The sequence below is a fragment of the Python bivittatus genome, unplaced genomic scaffold (genome assembly GCF_059951505.1).
Source record: "Python bivittatus isolate LINGU-HERP-01145 unplaced genomic scaffold, Pbiv_v1 ctg000700_np1212, whole genome shotgun sequence".
Lineage (NCBI taxonomy): Eukaryota > Metazoa > Chordata > Lepidosauria > Squamata > Pythonidae > Python > Python bivittatus.
Window position 1 is genome coordinate 23,294,940 of NW_028277098.1, and position 21,271 is coordinate 23,316,210.

Consider the following 21,271-nt stretch of genomic DNA (forward strand, 5'->3'; position numbering starts at 1 on the left):
GAGGAAACAGCAGTGTAACTTAAAATTGTCTCAAATATTCAGTATTAATTTATCTAATCAAATAGATTTTCCGCTTCAAGTAAGATGGATCAGAGCCAAATTTGCTTTGAGCTTCACACTATAGCTCTACACATTTATATTTCATTCAAATGGTTAGACTGAAATATGTCTACATCTTTACTGTTTCCGAAACTTTATATTATTCCCTTAATGCTCTAATTCCATGCAACTTGAACTTATGCACAGTTGTTGTATCTAGAAAGTTAGTGGATTGTTTTCCCTCATTTTTCAGAGGACAAAAAACCAGGGTAATAAATTAATGGACAATGTTCATTGGTAATAATGAGCGCATGTTGTTTCATTTCACAGACGTAGAGGGAGTTTTGTAAACTGAATCCATAGCTAGAGTTGCTTCGCTTGCTCCTGGAGACCTCAGTGAAATAGACCTCACCTTTCTAAGAACTGGCTGCATAATCAAACTCTTCTTACTATGAAGACATCTTCCCTAACGTTGCTCAGTCAGAAATGATTCTTTTTTAATTTAAGCCTATTAGACATCTTCCACATAATAGTCTTTCAGTTCCTTGATGTGCTACTATGCACCCCTGTTCATATTTTTCTTCTCAAGGATACTGTACATATACTTCAAGGGAGTTGTTTTCCATGCCACCATTTTCATTTTCATGCTCTACATTTTTTTCAGAGAGCCTTCCTGAATACAACTATAAGTGATGGTAGTCCAGCAACTGAAATAAACTTCATGAAGTAATTATTTCAGGGAGCATTCCTCTTCAATTTTCTTATCTGTCAGGAAAATTTGGTGTGCAAGGTACCACTGGGTCTTCTGGCCAGAGTAAAGCCAAAGTCTCCTATCTTTCTATGCTAGGAAACTATGCCTGTTGCTTATCTGTCTCCTTCTTCCCATCCCAGAATTCTCCAGAAGTCATAAAGCATGATCCAAGCCCAGGATGGATCCTTATATGCATGGGGCTCCACATAGATATCTATGGAGTACATATTTATCCTTCTGCTGAACAGTGCAGATGCATGAAATGGAAATGGATTAGATTCAGTGCTGTGAATATTTGATTTATTGAGATTACGTATATTTTGTAGGATATTTTGAAATATAAAATCATTCTATGGAAGAAGGCTATTGCATATATTGAGAACGGTGGATTTTTTTTTTTAACTTCTTTTAGGTTATCCTAAGTAGGACACCAACAAGCAATGAATAACTTCTCTTTCTTCATCCATTCGTTTCTGTTCAAAAATAGTAGCCTTATGACTTAATTAATGATATTCTGATATTCTCATCCTGGGATGCAAAATTATTCATCTCTTATTTTATGAACCTGTTCTTCAGGTAAGAGATATTACAGATTTATTTAAAGTTCTGTTCTTTTTCCAGAGAAAAGGCTGGTTACATAAGAGCAAGAAGTGTTAATCTCTTGTTAAAATTCTGATGGAGGGTGATTTTGCACATCTGTGGAGGCCATGACCTAGAGCTATAAAGGGCTCAGTCAGCCAGAGTCATCCTTCTATTTTTCTTCCCATGTTAAGAAGAAAGAAGGTGTCAAACAAAAACCTGATCATTTATTAGAAATTGGTCTTGGAGTATTTCTTTAATGCTAGCCTCCAGTTTCTCTTGGCAAGGTCATTTGCATAATGTGTTATTATGTCTAAATGGAAAACTAAATGTCTCCATGTGGTCTTTAAAATGACAAGTACTTGTCAGCTTCATGCAATATTCAAAAGTAATAGATCCAAATCACAACAGCTCGTACAGAGATGTTAAAACAACTTGTTGTGTATCCTTCCTTGACAAATTTACGCTTTAGTATGGAATTGTCAATTAGAGTTTTCATGTGTTAAACACTTCAGTTCAACTGTGTACAAATTTAGTGTAGCTTTTATTCTGCCATGCTTTGAGAAATTACTATTCACACAACAGGCTTCTACTGTTCCCACTCCTTCCTCTCAAACAATGTGGCTCAGGGAATAATCTTCAGATGACCTTGGCAAGACACACTGAAGAACTTCTGCCTTAATTATTCTGGGAAACACAAATTCCTCTTGACAATGGTTCCAAGCATTGTGAAAAAAAATGTGACCAAGTGTCCATATTAAATAGTGTTTGATGTGAGATTTCCAACACAAACATATCATTTGGTGGCAGGGCTCTTTTCTGAAAAGGGAAAGAGCTTTGTCAAGCATTCCAAGGAGCCTTATCAGGCATTCCTGTAGGAGAATATGAGTCTGTGTGCATATGTAGATGATTAGAGCTACATCCATTGGTTTTGTCTCCTGCCTTTGTTTATTCAGCTATCCTATATGTTCAAGTATTCTACCTGAACAAGCTCCTGTGCACACATACCTGCCAACTGTCTTGGACTGGCCAGGATAGTTATGTGTTGAGATTGTTCCGCCCCAGATTTTTCTTTTTTACTTACTGGAAGGGACAGCAGGAGAGGAAGGAAGACAATTAAGTTGGCTCACACCTTGCTGGAGCAAGCTTGGCTTGGAACACCGTGCTTCCCAACTCAAGTGACAAGGAGCTTTCTTTTCAAATGAGAGAGAGTCATCAGGCAGAGAAGGGAACTGCTGAGGGATATGTCAGCAACTCTGCTTGCCCTAAGATGCCCTAAGATGGTAAACCCTGAGTTTTGGTTTATTCAGTGGCCTTGCTTATCCACATCAGGCTTTTCTCCATGCAGTATGGAGAAACAATTAATTGGACTGGAAACAATTCATATGAGGAATAACAATCAATAGCATTTATTAAAAGGAATGTAAAAGTTATAACACAAGAATTCCAGCAAGTAGTCTGCTTGTCAACAGGCAATTACAGCAGCCAAACTCTTGCCCCCTTTCTTTCTCTTCTTCTATGGAGAGGGCTGGATGCCCTTTTCTTCTGGTGTGGGAGAGTCAGTCTGCATTAGTTCTCTATTTTAAACACCCTCAGCCCTAACAATATGCGAGCTAACTCTCCCAATCCATGCAAAGTTTTTTATTAAGTATTTCAGTTCTTGTTTATCCAAAATCATATTTTGTGGCCAGGAACTATTTAAGAGGTCCTCGTTATTTATCAACAATAGTATTTTATTTTCAAAATCTTATATTTCCAAAACAGAAATCCAAGCAGAAGCATAATGAAACTACATTTAATTCCTAATTTAGAGAGCAGGCAATGTCTTTTGTGAAACCTGTGCTTATGACTTATGAGCTTATAAGTATCTTTTGTGGGATTCATAATATAAAGAAGCAGGTAGGTGGTGCCAAGCACACGACAAGGGTGAAGTCTGAATGAGCTTAAAATCCTTCCAAGTACTGGTGAGCCATTAGTACAATCCAAGTAGCCTCGTGACAGGGAACAGAATGATGAATGCAGAGCTATCTTTTTTATAATGTTATTTTGTTTTATTTTTATTGGCAGCATAACTTCTCATTGCTGTGAATGACATTTTTAGTAAACTGGTAGACAGAATGTTTCCAGACAGTGTAAATATAGAAAAAAGCCAGTCACCTTATCCATTGTATTGGAAAAGAAAGAGTACAGATGCCATCCAAAAGTAATTTTCACAAAGTATCTAATGCTTAGAAAACCCTTTTCTGAGTACAGATGGCAGTTATGGCAATAATGACAAGTTCCTCCCAGTAGTTGTCATCTTAAAAAAATTCTTAAAATTCAATTAGGACTCAAGTTCTGGAAAAGCCCAATTGCCCACAGTAAACGATGAGCTGCTGAAATATTGTACAGGCCATTGAAAAATGTCTCTTTGATTCAGGACCTGACCTAGGGATCTATGTGACTTTTATGTCAGAAAATGCTATGTTAATAATCAATACACACAGTGGTGGTCTGAAGCTTCCACAGAAGATACAAGGTTGTGGGACAATGTATGATGTTGGCTATGTATAACATTAAGTATATCTAGTAAGGCTATGCAAAGCTCTAAAGGAGTGCTTCAATCTGATGAGATTTCAAAGAAGCACCCTTCCAAAACTGCTTCATGGAGCAATAGAAATCCCCTCTCTACTAAGAGTAAAGCAAAGTGGCCCTGCTTGTTGAGAAAGACTTTCTGAGGAACATTTTTTGGATATATTATTACCTAGGAGATAAGGGGTCAGCTATTCAAATTGCAAGATCCAGATACTGAGCTTCCAGCAATTTCTCATTTTGCAAAATATATATAACTCACCTTACCAAGTAATCTTTTTTGTGATGTTATTTTCAGCATTGTTAGAAAGACTACAACTGAGATTTGAAGCTCTCTAACGAAGTCAACAGAATGCATCTGGACCATAGGCAAAAAACACAGGTATTAGAACAATCTCTGGGTGGATGGCATCAAAAATCAGTTGCACTGAATAGTCACCAAGCATTGATCAATCTATAAAGTAAATCTGATATCATATAGAAATTTGCAAGCAAGGAAGATGATGTTTCATCTCCGGTTAGCTCTTATGTATTATTTGGATATGGATATATTTTGGGGGGTTGGATTAGGGAAGACTGCTCCCACAATGGCAAACACTGCCACAGTCACCATTACTAATGTTTTATTTGGTTGGATTTGTCCTTTTGGGCCTGAGAGGAATATCAGTAAATAATACATTGTGCATTATTCTACACATGACACATTGTGCCAGTCATGTTTCCTTTTGCTGTACATGTACAGTAAATCCATACCTTTGGTTCCTCCAGAATTATAATATAACCTCAAGTTCACAGGCTAATGGGAGGAAGGGGTGTCTGTTGAAGTCAAATGTCCATTACATGTGAATGGGGATTTTAAGTATGTATAAAATGACAACAGGGATTTTACACATGTGTAGAAGCATGTCTTGTATGGACAGAATGTTTCTGCTACATCCAAAATCAGTTAAACCAAGGTCTGTTCAGTCCAAGGATTTACTTTATGTGTGAATCTGTATAAAATTTGCAGATGAAATGTTAGAACATGCATATTCTTAACTCAAACAGGTGTGATTCAAATTGCTGATAGCCAGAGAACCTGATTTCCATCAATGAAGATGCCAAAAATTTGATCCAAAGTATAGCTTGGAGACCCCAAGCATTTCTGTGCATATACTGTGCACATACTGAAATTTCTTCCACTACACTGGGAAGATGTCTCACAATACTCGTACATTAATTTCAGAATGGGAGTAAATTTTGACAATTTAATGGAATTTATTTCCAAAAGACAATTAATTAAAGTTATATAGTTGCCCATCTCAAATACAGGACTTGGTGGCTTACAGCAATTAAAAAGTATATAAAAACAAAAAAACAATAGAAAAATCATATAGAAAAACTGTATAAATACCTTACAGCACAATCAGAAGCTGGGATATGCAGGTATAGAGATCTATGCCTAATTCCTAAATATGTGCTCACGGTTTCAACAGAAGTTTTACAAAAAAAAAATATCTTAAAATCAGGGAAAATCATTCAAAAGGATAAAAGCAAACAATATAAAATTCTGTAAGAAGTTATCTCCCCGCAAGTGGACAAAGACTTCTTTGAGTCAGACCTTGCAAATAATACATTGCCCGAGGCTGCCCAGTAAATTCCACTGGAAACGAGCCCTGCCATTTCCAAGCCCTGAATTCTGACCATATTTGCAGAGTATGTTAAACCACAGCCTTAAGCTTCCATGCTCTCCTTCACTGAGTGTACTCTATTCCAGAGCAGCCGAGAGGGGTTATTCAGATGCGTCATTTTCAGTTAGCTGCAGTTTGCTAGGTTGTGTTGGCACAGAATTGTCATTAACATGACATATGCAGGTAGTTTTAAGAAGCTAGTGCAGGAACTGTACTTTGAAACTAGCTTATTTTAAATTGACTTCATGCTAATCACAGTTTGTTAGTTCAGTCAGTACAACAAATCATTGTTGGTGCAAAGTGCTAGTCTTGAAGTGTTCTTCCTGCTGTGCAAAAGGAAGGGAGACATTGGGGAGATTATGTGAATCCAAGACAACCATGGTCTTATTCAATTTTTTTGCATGTTGTTCTAAACCAGAGTTCTCCAAAGTAGTCAGTACTGACCCCCAAGGGTTTGTGGGACCATCCACAGGGTTGTTGTTGTTGTTGTTATTATTCATAGTACTATTAGTTAAAGTAGTATTTATTAAATTACTTTTGTATAATAAATGATTGGGGATCCATGAACAATATGAAACTTCATGAAGGGGTCGATGAGCTAAAGAGTTTGGGGACACCTGCCCTAAACCATGTTTTCCATTCTGGTGCTTTCCAGGGATATAATCATGCTGATTCAGAATTTTCAGAGTATAATTCCAACATATCTACAGGAAAATGTTGTGTAAGGCTATGCTCATTTATTTTGTGTGTTTTTATTGCAACACTACCATCATGACTCCAGTGACACAAATACTAGTCATTTGGCCACTGAATTGTGCTTGCATGGGCGAGGAACACTCTGAGGGTTGCAGAATAGGGCAGGGCCCCACAGACAGGCTATGAACTATGGGTTGTTGGCTTAGTTCAGCAAACAAACCAGGTCAAGCTTGTTTTCTTTGTTTTCTTTTTTCTTTATTTCTTAAGTTTCAATTTTGAAATTAAGCTGAGGAAAAATAAGGTATATGGGTAGTCCTCATTTAATAACTATTTGTTTAGTGACCATTCGAAGTTACAACAGTGCTGAACAAAGGGACTTACAACTGGTCCTTGCACTTACAAATATCGCAGCACCCCCACGTGATGACGATGGGCACTTGGCAACCAGCTTGCACTTATGACGGTTTCAGTGTCCCAGAGTCACATGAGTCTGTCATTTGTGACCTTCCCAACCAAGTAAAATCAATGGGGAACTATGTGATTTGCTTAAAGGCTATGTGATTTGCTTAACAGCTATGGTGATTCGCTTAATAACCACTGCAAAAAAGGTCGTAAAATCAGATGTGACTTGCTTAAGAACCACCCCATTTAACAATGAATTTTCTGGCCCCTACTGTGGTCATTAAGCAAGGACTACCTGTAATAACCAAATCTCACCTGAAACAATGTGATCCTATTCACATGAATAATTGAATGACCACTTTCTAACTCATTTATAATAGGTATCTTGTGACTTTGTCACAATTATTAAATGAGATGTAAAGGCCCCTGATTCTGAGTAAGGGAGCAGGACATATCTGCAGTGAATCTGTAGCTGGCTATAACATTCTTTTTGATGAAATTACATTAAAGGCTGAAGACTTTATATATTATAGTGGCAAATAAATTTTGTGCTGCAAAGTACCTGTTAAATAGTCTGATAGGCTGCAGACTATCTTGAAGCAATCACAGCCTGCTCTTTATTTATTTCAGGGGATGTCTATCCATCTATCTATCTATCTATCTATCTATCTATCTATCTATCTATCTATCTATCTATCTATCTATCTGTCATCTATCCATCCATCCATCCATCCATCCATCCATCCATCCATCCATCCAACCCACCCTTACGAAAGCTTAAGCGTCTATATGCACAGTGATTTATACAGGCAGCCTCCCATGTATCAGAATGAGAATAAACTCCCTAGTGGTTAACCCAGCAAATGAAACAAAAAACTTCCAGTGCAGCATTTAGTAATGAACCCTTGCCAAAAGCATAGATTTAATTATCTAACAAGATGGCAATCAGGCTTCATGTTAAAGGTAAAAGAAAAGTAACTGGGTAATGTCATTTTTTTTTTTTACAACACATCCACCTCCACGCTTGCATATATACCCAGAGAGCGAGAGCGAGAGAGTACTATATCCTTACTATTAATTTTTGGTTTAATTCTATTGCAGACAAATGGATTTTAAGAAAGAAGTAAGAACATAACTTCTTATGCTGGTTACAGAAATCTTATTTGAGAAACTTGTGCTTGTGGAATGTGCAGTGAGAGATTTTGCACCCCTGGAATGCCTGCTGCGTTTCATCAAGTTAGAACGTCTGGTTATGTTATAAGGAAGACTGACCCTCCAGCCAACTTGATGGGGAGCAATTATGACATATTTCTGAGGGAACTGCACACTATGATTAAACTAATTGGAAGTATTCAGTATCAGTCCTTGCACTGAAAGGGGTTTTGATTACCATTTGTGCATTTTAATATTGAGAAATCATTATATAGAATAGAATGATATAAGGGCACATTTATCCTACCCATATGAGATGGACTCTTTTCTTTTTTCCATGCAACATACACCTAACCGTTAGGACCATGGATTGCACAATCCCAGATCTATACTGGGGTGTTTGTTCTGAGCTCGGTTGGGACAGAACATGTGTCTCAATTTGCTTTGTCCCCCATTCAAAGTCTTCCACAAAGCTTTGCCTCCAGCATGTAGTTCAGGAACTGAATATGCTTGATTGGAAGAAAGACACTTGTTGCCAAAAAGGTGAAAAGATTTTCTTTTTTCTTTACAAAAATACTACCTTTGGGCACTTCTTAACATTCAAAAACACTTTAATGGAGAGGAGAAGAAAAGGGGAGTATTGGATTCAGTGACTGACAGATCTGCTCTCAAATCTTTGTGAATCATCTTTTGTCTAATCACAGTATCTTGGGGATGAGGTGGAGAGAACTTGAGAGAGAATATGTCCTTAATAATTTCCTCACATCATTGTTTCCAACACCCCATCTTTAGAAGTTGAAAGAGACTTTGTGACTGTCTTATCAACCTGACTGGTTTAAACACCGTATTTTCTTTTATGGAAGAAAATGAATTAGTTAATCTCTTTGGAAAAACTTCCTTAACATACCTGTTTAAAATTTGCCAACTGATGTATGTGAAATTTCGTCACCATTCAGCTCATTTTCACTGCAAATTTCATTCCATACTGTTACAATTTTTTTAAAAAGTTATGGGTTCTCAAAGGCCCCTGTACCAAGTTTTGTGACATTTAGTGTGGGATCTCCATTTACAGTGTTCAGATAAGTCTGTCAATCTCATATTTTGAAGAAAAAAAAAATCTGCTCCTACCAAATTGAGGTGGGCAGATGTTCTGAATAACATTTTTGGAATTTGGATAACATACCTTGGAATGAGCTACCATCCAGGGGAATAGCAGGTGGATCATGCTATGCTCTGAGCTAAGGATCCACTCTTCAGAGGGGTCAGCACTGTGTGTGCAGTCCTAAGAATGATTACTTTATCAGCATGGCATCAGAGCATAGTTTGCCACTTAGTACAACAGACTTATTTTAAAAGTTGTAGTGTCTGCCATGGAAGATAGAGGAGTACTCCTGAAACCTACCACCTGTATTATGGACATACAGCTGAAAATGGTCTCCCTGCTGCTCTCATGTATATAACTATCTATCGCATGGAGCTGTGCCAACTTTTTATGGAGCCTTGCACTACCCCTGCCTCCCCATGATGGTGGTATTAAAGCACATTGTTTCAATCCGTTATATGGCAGGATGGTATGATTTTTGGGGGTGTACTTGCATTGAATTAAGTGACCTGATTTTCTCTTTCTTGGCTTCCTGTAGATATGCACACTTCTTGCCTGCCAGTAATGCTTCTCATTTTGCTTTATGGAGAATACATTTCCATTAGTATGGAAAAATAATAGCTTTATAAGGTGACATGGTCTTCCTCTCTTGTAAGGTCACAAGGACTCAGAGTCACAGTAGTTGCAAGACTTCTGTACTGATAAAACCCTGGATGGTACAGTTAAGTTCTCACTAATTATTTTACACTCCATAATCAAGATTCAATGGAACTCGTTTTTACAACAATAGACGTAAATTCCAAATCCTATGTATTTATAAATAAAACCATATTTATTAAGAAATACATCCTATTCATTTCAGTGGCATTTACTTCCAGGTAAATATACTGAAGAATCCAATGCTGCAACCCTAACCTTCAGCTCTTCCAAAAATATTTCTGCATTAGGCTTAATAAGTAGTAGCTGGGTACGAGCATGCATACTGCTGGATGCATAATCTTTCACTGAGAAGATGTGTGTCTCCTGATGCAGAATTTCACTTTTCCAATATCTGGGGAGCAATGAGGATGGCAGTTTGTGATGCAGCAGAAAGGTCGCTTGTCCCTTTAACAGCTAGAAGAGATGGCCTATGTGACCTTTACCCATGCAAATATGGAATTGGATTTTTTTTTCTTTGCATTTAGTATGCATATTGTATGCATTTTAGTCAAGTTTTATTTTTGCACATGCATATTGTGTACAATTTAGTTTATAGAGTTTTATTTTTGTTCTTGTTTTCTCACACTTCTGAAAATATCAGTCAATTCCGATTCATTAAAAGGAATTTTTTTTAAAAAAACCTCTCCTAGTGAAGTAAACTACTTAACAGGTGCAACAATCCATCTCCGAGGTTCTGAATTATTTTAACTAAATTACCTTTGATCAGAATATAGAAAGACATCTTCTGGAGGAGCCGTAGAATTCTTTCTTCATGTAAAGTTTTTAAAATGATGCTTTTTGACATATTTTGGCACCTGGCTCTTCAAATGATTCCCTCAAAGTATTATGAGTTCTTAAACAATAATATAACCATGTATTTGTAATTTCTATTTCGGTGGGTTTTTTTTCTTTTTACCAAGCATACCCCCATACACACAGACTTACACATATAATGAGGAAGCCCATATTCTGTACTTTTTCAGGCAGAACAACCACCATGTAATCAAAGTAGTTCCAGTGAGGTCAATGGAGGAATAGTAGATACATGTCATGACCCTGAGTGGAAAAAAAAAGAAACTGTGAAGTTCCATATAGCAGAGGATGTTTAAATTTTAAGATGCTCAAGCTGGAAAAGAATTTGGCTAGTTTGGTATCTGCCTCAAACTTTATAATGCATTGAGTGGGTCTAATCAAGTTCTGGTAGCATCTTTATTGCAGATTAGGGAGGTGAGGCAAAATTTCTAGATTTTGCTGGTTTCTTTTTCTCAGACATATTCTTGCTAAAGTAGTTTGCATAAGGAAAATGGCTCTCTACCCAGAGAGTTTAAGTTGCTCCTGTTCTATGCTCATGCTGGCTTGACTGTAAGGCATGTTAAGAAAATTCAGCCCAGACTGAGACCTTTTGGGAAAAAAAGATGCAAGGGACTCAGTCCAGGTTGCTGGCTGTCACATTATCGCACTGGACAATTCCCTCTGCTGCTCTACCTCCCACCTTTTTGTACGAGGAAAGCAATGGCCAATTATTTCCCTTTTTGTGGGCAGGACTTCCTGGATATATATACTTTCATACATGTGTGTTTGTGTGTGTATATACAGTACTGTGCAAACGTTTTAAGCAGGTGTGAAAAAATGCTGTAAAGTAAGAATGCTTTCAAAAATATATATTGTAATGGTTTATGTTTATCAATTTACAAAATGCAAAGTGAGCGAACAGAAGAGAAATCCAAATCAAATCAATATTTGGTGTGACCACCCTTTGCCTTCAAAACAGCATCAATTCTTCTAGGTACACTTGCACACAGGTTTTGAAGGAACTCGGCAGGTAGCTTGTTCCAAACATCTTGGAGAACTAACCACAGATTTGTGGATGTAGGCTGCCTCAAATCCTTCTGTCTCTTCATATAAGCCCAGACAGACTTGATGATGGGCTCTGTGGGGGCCAAACCATCACTTCCAGGACTCCTTGTTCTCCTTGATGCTGAAGATAGTTCTTCATGACATTGGCTGTACGTTTGGGGTTGTTGTCCTGCTGCAGAATAAATTTGGGGCCAATCACACGGCTCCCTGATGGTATGGCATGATGGATAAGGATCTGCCTGTATTTCTCAGCATTGAGGACACCATTGATCCTGACCAAACCTCCAACTACATTTGCAGAAATGCAGCCCCAAACTTGCAAGGTACCTCCACCATGCTTCACTGTTGCCTGCAGACACTCATTATTGTACTGCTCTCCAGCCCTTCGGTGAACAAACTGCCTCCTGCTATAGCCAAATATTTCAAATTTTGACTCACCAGTCCAGAGCACTTGCTGCCATTTTTCTGCACCCCAGTGCCTATGTTTTCATGCATAATTGAGTTGCTTAGCCTTGTTTCCACGTCGGAGGTATGGCTTTTTGGCTGCAATTCTTCCATGAAGACCACTTCTGGCCAGACTTCCCTGGACAGTAGATGGGTGTGCCTGGGTCCCGCTGGTTTCCACCAGTTCTGTGCTGATGGCACTGCTGGACATCTTCCGATGTCAAAAGGAAGTAAGCATGATGTGTCTTTCATCTGCTGCATTAAGTTTCCTTGGCCGACCACTGCATCTACAGTCCTCAACATTGCCCGTTTCTTTGTGCTTCTTCAAAAGACCTTGAACAGCACATCTTGAAACCCCAGTCTGCTTTGAAATTTTTGCCTGGGAGAGACCTTGCTGATGCAGTCTAACTCCCTTGTGTCTTGTTGCTGTGCTCCATCTTGCCATGGTGTATGACCTGTGACATGAAACTGTCTTCCACAACCTCACCTTAGTAGCAGAGTTTGGCTGTTCCTCACCCAGTTTTAAGCCTCCTACACAGCTGTTTCTGTTTCAGCTAATGGCTGGGTTTCAACCCACATATGAAATTGAAGATCATTAGCACCTGCTTGGTATAATTGGTTAATCATACACCTGACTCTAATCCTACAAGATCCCTGACTTTGTGCAAGTATACAAAGTGTGCAAGTGTAAGAACTGATGCTGTTTTGAAGACAAAGGGTGGTAACACCAAATATTGATTTGATTTAGATTTCTCTTCTGTTCGTTCACTTTGCATTTTGTAAATTGATAAACATAAGCAATTACAATATATTTTTTTTAAAGCATTCTTACTTTGCAGAATGCTGGTGAGTGGCAGTCGCCCAGTGCTTTGATGGAATTGTGTCCCCCTACCTAGAAGAAAAAACCCAGCAGTGAAAGATAAACTGGGACAGTAGTGAGAATCCTCAACATCCTTGCCTTCTGTACATGAGTGTTTTGTGAGTGGTGACATGGAGTGCCCAGAACATGATTTAATAATTTCAGATGCATACTGTGGTTTAGACAAGTTGCCAGCCCTGTTCAAGAGCATATACTTAGTTAAAGTGGAGTTTAAGCTCACTATCATCCTAGGAATATATTTTGGCAGAGGTTAGGAACCTGTATCCCTAGTTCAATAGATGGCCCTTAACCTATTTTCATTCAGTTTCACCTATCTCTCTGAATGCAGGACACACACACTTCCTTTTGACTGGTTCTTTGGAATAATTACCAGTTCTGCTTCCTCTATGTGAGAGATAGAGAAGAGATTGGGTGGCACATAAAATGTGACTTACGTACAATTCTGCAATGCTGCTGACTTCATCCATTTTTTGTCCTCTGTTTCTTTCCGACTTGAATGACTTAATGGTCTCTATTACCTAACATTCTCTGTGGAAGCACATTGTAAGTGTGTGTGTGCATGTGTGTGTATAAGTGTGTGCAGATGCATGCATGCATGCACACACAATCAATTGTGGGTGAGCAATATATTTTTTGAGGTTCTTCTCGTAAGGCTCTGAGAATTCCAAGGATTCTCCTATAAATCACCGCAATGGGATTTCTGTTGTTCTCAGGACATTTATGACTTCCATTCAATAACATGTCAGCTAAGTCCCAGTGATGGTGGAAATGCCAAGATACAAGGCATTTCTGCTGTATAGGAAATCTAAAGCTAATGCTAATATTTCTATGGAAGTGCAAGTATATATAAGTGGCATAGAACAAGTGCAATTTGAAATAAATGAATTGGGCTTTATTTTTAATAAGGTAAGTCAAGCAATTATGTGATACCTAATTTCTGTGTATAATTAACATGATTGTATGTGCAGATTAAGTAATAATGCATGCAAATAATTGTAATTAACTGTTTTATGGGCAAATATTCAATTATTCAATTTCTATGCTCAATCACAGTAATTTAGTGCACAAATTAAGAATGCAATTGTGTGTACAAGTTCAGTGCATACTTGTGTGCTTAATAATCAAGCTTATGTGAGACAGATTTTCTTATTTCTCCTGCACAACCTGAGGATGCTGTGGCTAGATCTCATTACCTTTTGCTAGTCATGCCACATCTACAGCTAGAAATGCCAAAAGGCTATTATTAGTATTTATAATTTTTTGTTCCAGATTTTATTTGTGTTGCTAATATTTTATGACTACTGTAAAGGTATATGAGTTTTCAATGGAGAAAGGATTGATTTGTATTTTGAAGGCTTGGTTTCTATCCAAGGTAGCCTGGAGGAAGTCATGATTTCCCCTGCTAATTCAGGTGCTTACCTGGTTTAAGGTGGGACTTGTCCGCAATTGCTCACACTGCTGCAAAAACAAACCTAATTTGGCCCTACTGATATCCAACCAGGTGAAATGTTTTAAAACTATTTTATATGACAGCTGTCACTGTTTTGTATGCTGATGTGTGCAGACTGATCACAATTTAGTTTGTAGTGTGGTGCATATTTTTAAAGGGTTTGTTCTAATGATAAAGGAAGACACTCCTTTGAAGCTGCTTTTTGGAGCAACATGCATAGCTTCTAAAACTCACAGTTACCAATGAGACTTGGACCAAAAACTTCTAGTTACCAAGTAAACAAACATTAATGATTCCATGGGATTTGAAGTCAGTAACCTCCTATAAGTTCTCAAACATCTTTCCTTTTTCCAGAAATAAATTCATCTTCAGTTCAGCATTCAGTCTTCCAGATCCACTGTTTTTCATTCACAGTATATATCCACATCCAGGCAAAACTGAAGTTGAAACTTCCAAAATAGGATAATGTTTTAAGTATCCATAAATAAGTATAATTGGAATGACTTTCCACCCACTAATATGGGCCCTGTATTTGAAGTGGAGAGATAAATCGCTAATTAGCAACAATAAAATCTTGGATGCTCTTCCCCCCACCCCACCCCTTTTGCTGATTTCATAGAGCTTGCAGCTGCCTTATGGACAGTTTTTTCAGCCATTTTATAGTTCTGTAAGATTTATGCTTACTCTCTCCCCTCCAATCTGTTTGTTTCAATATTTCTTTACCCCGATTTTGTGTTCCTAGAGATAATTGTAATTTCTTTTCTTTCTCCGTTTGAAAGATAGTCATCTCTCAAGGGCACATCTGCTTAACTGCTTATCATGCATACAATGAACAACTGAATGCACTGACAAAACCCACATTTCCCTCAGGTTAAGGATGCCCTCTGCTATAATAAAAAAGGATCAACCTGGTGATCATATCTGACCCCATGCCCCACCTCTTTCTTGTGGCGACAGATTCAGTCAGACAAGTTGTTTCTCGAGACAGACAAGACATGACCTTGTGGAGACTCCAGAGAATTCAGAACAAGCTGGAATTCTAAGTAATTTATCTGGTGTTAACAATATTACTTCAGATGCCCCAGAAACCTCTTCAGAGAAGAGAGGACTTTGCACAAGTGTTTGCTTTATTATCACCAAAGATCAGCAGAAATCAAGTGTGATGGATGCATGAGGTAGGCTGCAGTGTTGAAAATATTTATGAGTAAAGGATAAATGTACTTGTAATTTAAAAGGAATCTATAATCATCCATAATTACTGAAACAATCTTATGTACTGGAGCATTATACATTCATGGTGAGGTATTTATATCTGAATAGACTTAACATGAATACAACTACTATTTACTATTGCTACTACAACTAATAGAATCATGAGATCCTTACACTGGAAGGGTGGTATTTAGGCTATTGTGTTCACTCTTTCATTCTATCCAGGGATTATATCATAGTAATAATATTATCATTTGTGTATTTTACCAGGTAGATGCAGAGGTTAGTGGGAACATGAGTCTTGCATATAGGCCTCTATGGCCTTGCATAGTAATTGCATTATATGACATATCAAGAGAGAGGAACAGGGATCTCTCTGCACATAAGAAGGTCTGTGATGTACAGAATCAAGCCCATGGCATTTGGCAGAGTTTCATAAATGAAAAAGTCAGATCCTTGCTCCAAGGGATTTGAAGAGACAAAGAGAATTAGCATCATGTAACTATCCTGTTCCAAGTTTAAACAGAAGCAGCAAATAATTGGCAAAGACTTTTAAGAAAGGATACAACCCTTTGGCAGCTAACAATACCATAATTTGAGGACTGATGGTGACAAACATGAAAAGTTTTCTTTCCAGACTGGACCAGAAAGAAAGCCATTCTGGACTTTGAAAAATTTATTTGCTTGTATTTTTATACTGCCACACTGCCCAGCAACTCCCAACAGATTACCTCATAAAATAAAACAAGCACTTACAGGAGATAAATACAAAGATAAAATAAAATGTATGAAACCCACTCATGCATCATCCATGTGAAGAGACTCAACAAGATTAAAAGTTGAGAACCACACTGGCCACACTGATGTCCTACCTCCATGCTTACAAATCTGGCTCTCCTCCTTCGGCTTCAGTGGGTGAGTGAAGGTTGGAACTGCTTCCTTTTCCAAAGCAGCCTCTAAGTACAGCACTTCCTTCAGCAAGGGGAAATTCATTGTGTTTTTCTTAGTATAAGGATCTGATTTTATATACATAAATTACATACATTGTCATCTGGTCATTAATTCAAATTTTAGTTGATAACTGTATGGCAATGAATTGATTCATTCTGCAAGTGAATACAGTCCATTTTCACAGGAATGGCCACTGGAGACACTGGAAACTTCAACCCTGTATGTCCAAACTAGTCTGGAAAAGGACTTTTAGCTTACATTTTAGACAATGACTTCATTTTATGAATCTGTCACTCATTTACTTTTAGTACAGTGGTACCTCGGGATACGAAGGCCTCTACTAATGAACGTTTCGGGTTACGACCAGCTTCGGCAGGAAAAATTTACCTCGGGTTACGAACTGGATACGCGGCCATTTCCCCTGCTGCCACGCGGTCGCGGCTTCCTGTGGGCGAGGTCGCGGTAGCCAGGAGACGTCCGGTGAGGCTTGTGGTGTGTTTTGCGGTGTTTTGCGAAGGTTTTTGGTGTGCGTGTTAGCATGGCTCCAAAGAAAATGCAGAGCAGGCTTGGCGGGAGTAAGGCTCTGAAGAGAAAAGTGACAATCGAGCTGAAGAAGGAAATTATAGAAAAGCACGATTTTGGCATTCGTGTGACTGATCTGGCCTCAGAGTACAGGATGGCGAAGTCGACCATCTCGACTATTCTCAAGAATAAAGATGCCATCAGAGGAGCTGATGTGGCAAAAGGAGTGTCGATCTTAACAAGGCAGAGGACACCAGTGCTGGAAGAGGTGGAAAAGCTGTTGTTGACCCTAACCCTAACCCAACAGAAGGTGCTGGGCGAGGAGCATTCCACTGAGGAAGAGGGGGGGGGAGGTGAGCTGTGATGCGATAAAGTCCATCATGGAGAAATGGAATGAGTGCCAGGATTTCATTGAGAAGCACCACCCCAACAGAACTGTGACAAGCAGAGTGCTGAATCTTATGAACGATAATGTGTTCTCTCATTTCTGGAGGGTTATGCAGCGCAGGAAAAAACAACAGACTTTAGACAGGTTTTTCCCCAGAACTGAGCCTGCAGCTAAGAGGCAAAGAAGAGAGGAAACCCCTGAAGGGGACTCTCCCTCCAACCAATAACTGCCTCCCCACCCCATTCTCCCTCTTCATGCTGTGCCAGTTGCACTGTTTTTCATGTTTTTGTGGTGTAAAAATAAAATGCATATGTTGCAGAACGGATTGTACTTTACATTGAACCTTATGGGGAAATTGCCTCGGGTTGCGACCAAATTCAGGTGGAGGGCGGAACGGATTAACCGTATTTACATTGAACCTTATGGAGAAATTTGCCTCGGGTTGCGACCAAATTCAGAGGGCAGAACGGATTAACCGGATTTACATTGAACCCTATGGGAACATTTGCTTCGGGTTATGACCAACTCAGGATACGTCCAGAGTCATGGAACGGATTAAGTTCGTATCCCGAGGTACCACTGTATTTACTTTGAAAAACAAAAACTGAAATTTGAGGCTGATACACCTTTTCAATCAATTACAAGTTTTTAAAATTAATTACTGTCATAAGTACAAATGTTATATATCTTTCCTATAGCCGCATTTTTTTCTTTATTTCATTACTGCATTTGCCCATTTACTGCAGATACTAGTTGCAGTATCTGAAGATGTGACGTAGGCTGCTTCCACAGAATTCGCTTAAGTCAGGGGTGAGTGGGATCACTGTGCAGTTAAGATGAGCAGCATGAATCTTAGTCTTCCCATTGAATTGGTACCTTCCCACATCAGTATCCACTGTGTTCTAAGAGGAGGTCAAAACAGGCAAGATGGAAGTTGTGGTGAGACAGTGCAAGCCCCCTCCTTTTGTATGAGCATGCAATGTCATGACTCCACATCTACCATCTTGCCCGTGTTGACTCTCTCTGCAGACCTTATAGCCTCTCCCTCTTTCTGCAGGGTGCTTATTCCTTGCTAAGGAGCTATATAATTGACAGCAGGCACAATCTGAATGATCTGCCTAGGCTTCTGACAGACCCAGAAGATCTCTGGAACACAAGAGCCCTGGATAGGATTATTCCTGAAAAATCTATCTGTTGATCTTGAGGTCGCTTTGGTTTACTGAGGAGCTCCAGAAGTGTGTGAACAGATGCCTGTAGTGACATTGGAAGAAGACAAAGAATGAATCCCATTTGACGTGTACGAGCTCAGGTTTAGGACAACACAATGGTGGTAAGAGCAGTAAAGCAGAATGATTTATCTGCCTTGACTGTATTTGCCCTCTTTAAATTGACCTCGACCCATCTAGGGAAGGATGGGCCAGAGGAACTGCTAATGGGCCAGTGTGACTTAGTAGCCAAGCACTTTGCAAATAAAATCACTTGCATTCATTCAAAGGTGTAAGCTGGCTGGACTGTCTAAAGAGGTGCTAAGGATGACATCTTGAGATATTATCTTGGAAAAATCTGAACTTGTTAATTCTGAGGAAGTTGTCAGAGTCCTTGGTGAGATGAGCTGTGCCATCATTGGATTGGATCACTGCCCTTACTGGCTTATATATGAAGCATTGGCTACCAGTTAGTTTCTGTGTTCGATGCAAAGTGCCGGTGATCATTTTTAAAGCCTTGCATGGCTTGGAGCCTGGGTCTCTGCACTACTTGTTATTCCAAACAGAATTTTCTGCCCAAGGTGTGCTTGCAGAGAGTACTTGCTGAGAGTCCCTGCTCCTTGTAAGGTATGATTAGAAGGGCAAACAATATCTATAGGGGCTCCCCTCCTGTGGAACAACATCCCATCTGTTAGAATATTGACACCCTCATTCCTGACATTTAGGAAACTGCTTAAAAGCTGGTTGTTCCAGAGAGCATTCAGTACAGTAGAGTGAATACAGCCATTGGTATAACCATTGATATTATGATGATGGATATAATATTCAAAGGTGATTATATTGCTTTATTGATATTATTTGTTAAAGATGTAGTGGCTTTATTGACTTGGTTTTAATGCTATTGTTCTAAGCCGCTGCTGTATGCCGCTTAGTGTCATACAATTGAACTGGCTTAAAAACACTTGAAATGAATGAATGAATCAGTTGCATATAGACAAGTCAATCAGCCATGATTTCAGTTGCATGGGAGTTAAAGAGCAATGATAGCTTTCCAAAGAAGCCCAAAAGAAACATGACACATAAATTTTATAAACTGTGTTACATTTGGAAAAAAAATATTAAGAGCCAACAATATCTTGTATTTCAATAAAGATATATTATTTCAGTATAATGAAATAATCAAAACTTAGAACTAATAGAGAGAAAAGTCACAATTCCCCCTCCCCAAACTCTAAGCTTTGGCAGATGTGACATTCTGAGGGATTACTGTGTCAGCCCTACAAGGTAGACCAGACAAAGAAAGTCTGGTCAGTAGGTCAGTACTACTTTTATTGTAACAACTATAATAACAGAACTTTGAAAGTCTGAATGTGCTTCCCGTTACCTCCTTTTATCTCTGTGTCAACTAGGGAGGAGCTTGGCTTAGACATTTTCTCAAGTTACCTTCTTGGCCTGGGCTCAGACCTCTCTTATCTGACCATTGCTTTGTAGTGGCTTTTTCTCCTGTGCTTCAAGGATATTCTTTCTGCCTTCTACACACTGTAGCTTACATATAAGAAAAGCTGTTTCTCCAGTGTAGGAGATTCACAGTTAGCTTTTTCATCTCCTCCAGCAGAGGCTAACAGGAATAAGAGTGGTGGCCGCTGCAGAAGCATACAACTTTCATCCAAATGAGGAAAGCAGCATTAAACTACAAGCTCTCTCCCTTTTGGGTATGCATGTAATGTTGTGATACACATAGAAGAGAGGCAGGACTTGTGCTGCAATACCACAATGCTGCTTTCGTCAGTCTGCCCCCCACCCCCAGATGCTACTGAGCAAGAAGAAAGTGAAAATGGCAATATTTCATGTTTTAGCTGCTAGTACTAGTGTGTGACTGCCACATAGCTCAAGGATGCATAACTCAGTGGCAGAAGACAGTCTTTGAATCTGGGGTTTTCTCCATGCAATTAGAGGTCCAGTGAGACAATTTCAGGCATAACTGCCTTGCTTTAAATGATAATGTAAATGTAATTTACTGTTATCCCCAGAACTTGCTCTGACAAGATGCAGTCCTTAGCAACTCCAGGCAGGTCTGTAAAAGCTCCTGCTTGAAATCCTGGAAAGATGCTGCCAGTCAATATAGACAAGGAACACACAAATTCAGAGGCCAGGGTCATGTGTGATCCTGCCAAGCCTTGATGATATACCTGAAGCATTATCATAGGAACTTGTTTCAAATTTTAATTATATTTCAATTACATCAATTTTAATTTTTGTCCAAGCTATAAATGTATATATAGAAGAAACAACTGTTTTTCTTCATGTTGTTTTCAGCTGCTAAAAAGAGGTAGAGAAACACTGACTCTGGTCCTCAGTGGCCTTTCCTAATAATGAGAATAAAGAAGGCATTTCAGATAAAATAATGGCCTCATTGATACACTTTTTAGGTCTTGATTTACCATTTTATATATGAACCCAAGTACATTAGCAGTGAATAACAGCCTGCTAGGGAAGTCCATCCAGCAGTATAATTAAATTATTGGCATGTCTCAGTATGAACCAGGAGGACGTCAATCTATTTGATAGGATAGCAGGTACTTTAGGAAAGTTCCCCATTTGGCTAGGAAACTTGTTATTTTCTTCAGATAATACAGCTGCAGTGAACGCAAAATATGCATTTCAATGTTTTGGCTCACAGCATTTTACACAGGTGTGAACC